The sequence below is a fragment of the Saccopteryx bilineata genome, chromosome 1, assembly GCF_036850765.1.
Source record: "Saccopteryx bilineata isolate mSacBil1 chromosome 1, mSacBil1_pri_phased_curated, whole genome shotgun sequence".
Lineage (NCBI taxonomy): Eukaryota > Metazoa > Chordata > Mammalia > Chiroptera > Emballonuridae > Saccopteryx > Saccopteryx bilineata.
The window spans coordinates 229,251,983-229,257,432 of record NC_089490.1 but is presented as its reverse complement, the minus strand read 5'-3'; the positions used below and the strand labels follow the sequence as shown (position 1 = coordinate 229,257,432).

The window sequence follows — 5,450 nt, the reverse complement described above, 5'->3', positions numbered from 1 at the left end:
CGGTCGGGCGCATGCGGGAGTCTGTCTGTCTCTCCCCGTTTCCAGCTTCAGAAAAATACAAAAAAAAAAAAAAAAAGAGTTTAGTGTATGGTCAAGAGAACAAGCCAGTTCCATTGCCCTTCTACTCATTGGACCACCCATGGGGTGAGGCCATGTCCAGTCCTTTGTAATCGGCAAGGTGATGAGCTGGAACTTACCCAGAGGACAGCAGTGAGCACACTCCAAGCACGGCAGTGCTGTCACATGAGCAAAAGAAAAAGGTTCATTGACAAGGAAAGCAGAAGGGTAAGGGAGCAACATTACAGCCCTCAGGGGTCTGGCATGTGTGAAGAACTTTCATTTCTATACATACACAGCTTGCTAAATACACACAAATTACAGTCAGAGACCCAGAGAGTAGAACTAGGAAGAGAGTTCACTGGGAGGCCCCATCCTGACCAACACCATGTCCTAGGGTTTTCTGATCTCTCTCCTTGAAAATCTAACAGCCCCAGCAAACAGAACCACAGTCACACACACAGACACACACCAGCACACACACCTTCCCCAGGCTCTGAGTCTGAACCATTAGTCAGCCTTGCAAACCCCCTCCGGAGTTCAGAACAGACTCTCTCCATGGCCCAGCTCAACGAGGCCCCACACACAGATCACATATGTATTGAGATGGAGGACATGAGTGTCACCCGCTCCCACGTCACCAACCAACGCTTCACAGAGATGGAACAGCACGTGTTCCAGCTGCTCAGAACAGAACTCAGAATCAGACGAAGGTGGACTTCCCTGTGAGCTCTCCCACACTCAGGCTAGCGCACTACTCCAGGGAACATCTCACACTTCCTTTCAAGGAGAAAAGAAGTTCAAGTTCACCAACTGCAATATGTTCATTTTACAGATGAGAAAACTCACTTTCACAGGTCCCATTAAAATGTCCATTTCTCCCTAACGAGGATGTTTCCACATCCTAGTTAATAGTCCATATATACAGGACTTTGCTAATGCGGACACAATGTATTCTGCTAAGTCACAAAGATACAGTGGGCAGATGGGTTCACAGACCCCGGCTGTTTAGAGTCGTATCTGTGTCCAGTGTCTCAGCTGGCCACGAACTAGCAGAGTGACCTGAGAAAGTCACTGCCCCACTCCTGAGCTGAAGTTCTCTCATTTGTTTTATGAGGTGATTAGATTAGAGAATTTATCATCCATTAAGGTCGCTTCCAACTGTAAAGTCCCTTATCTGTAAAAGTTCTTGGAGAGGTTGACTCCCGCCCTTGAGGTAACATCTCTTTAAATTACTGTACTTAGACCCGTCTTAGTTCCAATCCATCCTTCTGTGGACCTGTCATTCTGCACACAGCTTGGGTGAAAACACTCATTTAAAAATTTGATTGAAGTGCAAGCAAAGTGATCTCCAAACACCCAGACCAGCTCTTCAGACATTAAAGAGACAAGAGTTTCTCATTCTCCAGACGCGGCCATGAAGGTCCCAGCTTTGTACCAGAGGACTGATGTCCACACTCATGTGTCCACACCCATGTGTCCACATGCACATCAGCAGAGCCATCTTCCTTAGACACCCAAGACTGACTGCCCTAACCTGAGACAGTCACCTGCTTCTGAGCCTCTCCAGCCCCTCAAAAGTTTGGGATCAGCTGGGTAAATCATGAAAGGTTTTGATAGGAACAAAAAAGATTATTGTCTAGAAAGACAAGCCCCAACACCAGGGCAATTATTTGATTCTGTAGGGGTTTATGCCTATGGTTTTCTGTGACAGTTTACAGAGTTTGCTACAACTTTGAAAATTTGTAGCTCATTGAAAAGAATAAAAAATTATTCTTGTCCACAAAAATGTGAGCTAATTCTATCTATAGAAATATATACAATTGATTGAGGAGACATGTGAGTGTCCTTTTGGGCCCCTGGGCTTGGCATCCTTAGCGGCGGGAGTTCACGGGCATTGGGCTGGACCCGCGCTGGACCCTAGTATCAGACAGGAGCCCCAACCCAGACGACCGCGAATGCCAGGGCCTCACTGGTTGGCTGTTTTTTGTCGCTTCCTTTAGCAAATGGCGGATGACACCGGTGCTGCAGGAGAGTTCGGAGGCCCGGGGGGCCCTGGAATGGGAAGCTGCGGCAGCTTCCGCCTTCCGTGGAGGATTTGGCAGCGGCATCTGGGGTCGGGGTCGAGGCCAAGGGGCTCGCAGAGGACAAGGAGTGGATTCCGGTCACCAAGCTGGGGCGCCTGGTCAAGGACATGAAGATCAAGTCTCTGGAGGAGATATATCTCTTCTCCCTGCCTATCAAGGAGTCAGAGATTATTGACTTTTTCTTGGGGGCACCCCTTAAGGACTAAGTTTTGAAGATTATGCCTGTGCAAAAGCAGACACGCGCTGCCCAGAGGACCTGGTTCAAGGCATTTGTTGCCATTGGAGACTACAATGGACATGTTGGTCTGGGTGTTAAGTGCTCAAAAGAAATAGCCACTGCAATCCGTGGGGCCATTATCCTGGCCAAGCTCTCTATTGTTCCTGTTCACGAGGCTACTGGGGGAACAAGATCGGCAAGCCCCACACTGTCCCTTGCAAGGTGACAGGCCGCTGTGGCTCTGTGCTGGTGCGCCTCATCCCTGCCCCAGAGGCACTGGCCTTGTCTCTGCCCCTGTGCCCAAGAAATTGCTGATGATGGCTGGTATCGACGACCGCTATACCTCGGCTAGGGGCTGCACTGCTACCCTGGGCAACTTTGCCAAGGCCACCTTTGATGCCATCTCCAAGACCTATAGCTATCTCACCCCTGACCTCTGGAAAGAGACTGTGTTCACTAAGTCTCCCTATCAGGAATTCACTGACCATCTTGTAAAGACCCACACCCGAGTTTCTGTGCAGAGGACCCAGGCCCCCCGCTGTGACCACCACATAATTCTATATAAGGAAAATAAAGTGAATTATGCCTGTTAAAAATAAAAAAGAAATACAATTGATTTCTGCTTTTTAGAAAACATGATTCCAAACATTAGATTTCATTGCCCTATAAGATAACAACCAGTTTTGCATCTCTGAGCAAATTCATGTCAGCATTTCTAATTACATACATATAAATGAGTTATGGTTTTTCCTTTTTGAAAATTATCCCGTAACCATCCATTATATTTCTTTTTGTTTTTATACACAATACAAACTATGTTCACACATCCACAGCGATGGGAATGGAAGTTTAGTTAGAACAATGTCACACTGTTCTCTGACATTCTGAGTTTGTATGTCAAAATTCATATAATAATCATGATCAAACTTATTTTGATGGTCTTTGAACTGACAACTCAAGTTAGTTCTTCAATTCTGAAAGCAAAGAACTGGAAACTGTCCGACCAGTGACCCAGCCATTAGAGTCATTTGCTCTCTCAGAACCATTATTTGGAAATCCTGGTTTGAAGCACTAAAGGCTTTTATTCCTGGGACAAGGCACCATGGTTAAGACTCAGAAGGGTGAGAGGTATTCAATTATTGCGTAAAGTGAGACAAGGGCTATTGTAAACAGGAAGGTAGGACAGAAACATTATAGGATTGTTTTAAGAGAAAACAAATGTAGGAGAAACTATGTTTATGAGCTGAGGATGTGGACACTGATTCCCTTCAAAGTCTTCTAGGAAGTCTTTGTGCACCGCCATGAATGTGTATGTCCAATGTGAAGACCACTCTTTTAAGGCACATGGGAGAAAAATCCATCCCTTGTGGAAGCAGCTGAATTCAGCAGAAGCATCTGAGAGTCCTCAAGATGTTGACTTTGTTTCCCAATTTTCAAACTTTGACTCCTGTCTGATTGACTTCTAGCATCTACCTTTCGGTTTCCAGGCTTCTTCTAGCAACTTCCATACATTCCTTTGGGATATAGATATTGTGTCTTTGAGTTCCCTTTTAAATTGCATTTCTGCACAACCTTCCATTACAACAGAAAGTTTGGAGGCTCTGGAAGAAAATTATTTTGTGACTTCCTTGCATTTCACCAGAAATTTCTAAGAAATCTATATCATAAAGCAGGAGTCAGGAACCTATGGCTCGCGAGCCAGATGTGGCTCTTTTGATGGCTGCATCTGGCTCACAGACAATCTTTAATAAATATAATAATAATGTTAAAAATATAAAACATTCTCATGTATTACAATCCATTCATTTCCTACCACTCATGTTGATGGTTGTGGGTAGCTGGAGCCAATCACAGCTGTCCTCCAGGACAACACCAAATTTTTACTGGATAATGCATAACGTACATGGGTCGTTGTGAGGTCAGGAAATAAACTTCCCTCTTTTTAATCAAGTAGTTAGCTAGCTAATTGCAGAAACCCTTTTGATGAAGAAGATGGTTAAAAGAAAAAAAGATGAAGAGTATCATACTTTTCAGCAGGAATGGACAGAGGAATTCACCTTTGTGGAGAGAGCAGGTTCTGCAGTGTGTCTAATATGCAATGATAAAACTGCATCGATGAAACGGTCAAATATAAAGCGGCACTTTGACACACGCCATACTACATTTGCATCAAAATATCCAGTGGGGGACAGCAGGAAGAAAGCATGTCAAGAGCTACTGTGCAGAGTGCAAGCTAGTCAGCAGCAACTCTGTGTTTGGACCCAACAAGGTGACTGGAATTTGGCTAGCTTTGCTGGTGCTTTAGCAATTGTGAGAAATGGAAAGCCATTGACAGATGGGGAATATGCCAAAACATTCATGCTTGATGTTGCCAATAAACTTTTTTACTACTTTTCAGATAAAGACAAGATAATCAAATGAATAAAAGACATGCTTCTGTCGGCAAGAACTGTTCATGATCATACCATCATGATGGCAAATCAAATTGAGGCAACACAAGTGAAGGACATAAATGCAGCACCATTCTTTTCTCTCACTTTGGATGAGTCAACAGATGTAAGCCATTTATCCCAGTTCAGCGTGATTGCAAGGTATGCTATTGGCGGCACACTATGTGAGAAAAGTCTTGCTGTTTTGCCCATGAAAGAGACAACAAGAGGGGAGGATTTACTCAAGTCTTTCACTGAGTTTGCTAAAGAAAAAAATCTACTGATGGATAAACTTATTTCAGTGTGTACTGATGGTGCTCCGTGCATGGTGAGGAAAAAGAGAGGATTCATAGCACTTCTTTGTGAACATGAAAGAGACCCATTCTAAGTTTCCACTGCATCTTACATCAGGAGGCGCTTTGTGCTCAGATGTTTGGCGAGAATCTTGGTGAGGTGATGTTGCTGGTCATTCGGGTGGTCAACTTTATTGTTGCCCGAGCTTTAAATGATCGCCAGTTTAAAACACTGCTGGATGAAGTTGGGAATAATTACCCTGGTCTGCTTCTGCACAGCAATGTGCGTTGGTTGTCAAGAGGGAAGGTGCTCAGCTGTTTCATGGCTTTTCTGAGCAAAATCCAGACTTTTCTTGAAATGAAAAAC

The 5,450-nt window shown here is 44.5% G+C and overlaps 1 pseudogene; it reads left to right on the top strand.

Moving 5' to 3' along the window:
- Positions 1 to 2,063: 2,063 nt before the first annotated feature.
- Positions 2,064 to 2,954, top strand: LOC136319481 (small ribosomal subunit protein uS5 pseudogene; annotated as a pseudogene).
- Positions 2,955 to 5,450: the final 2,496 nt, after the last annotated feature.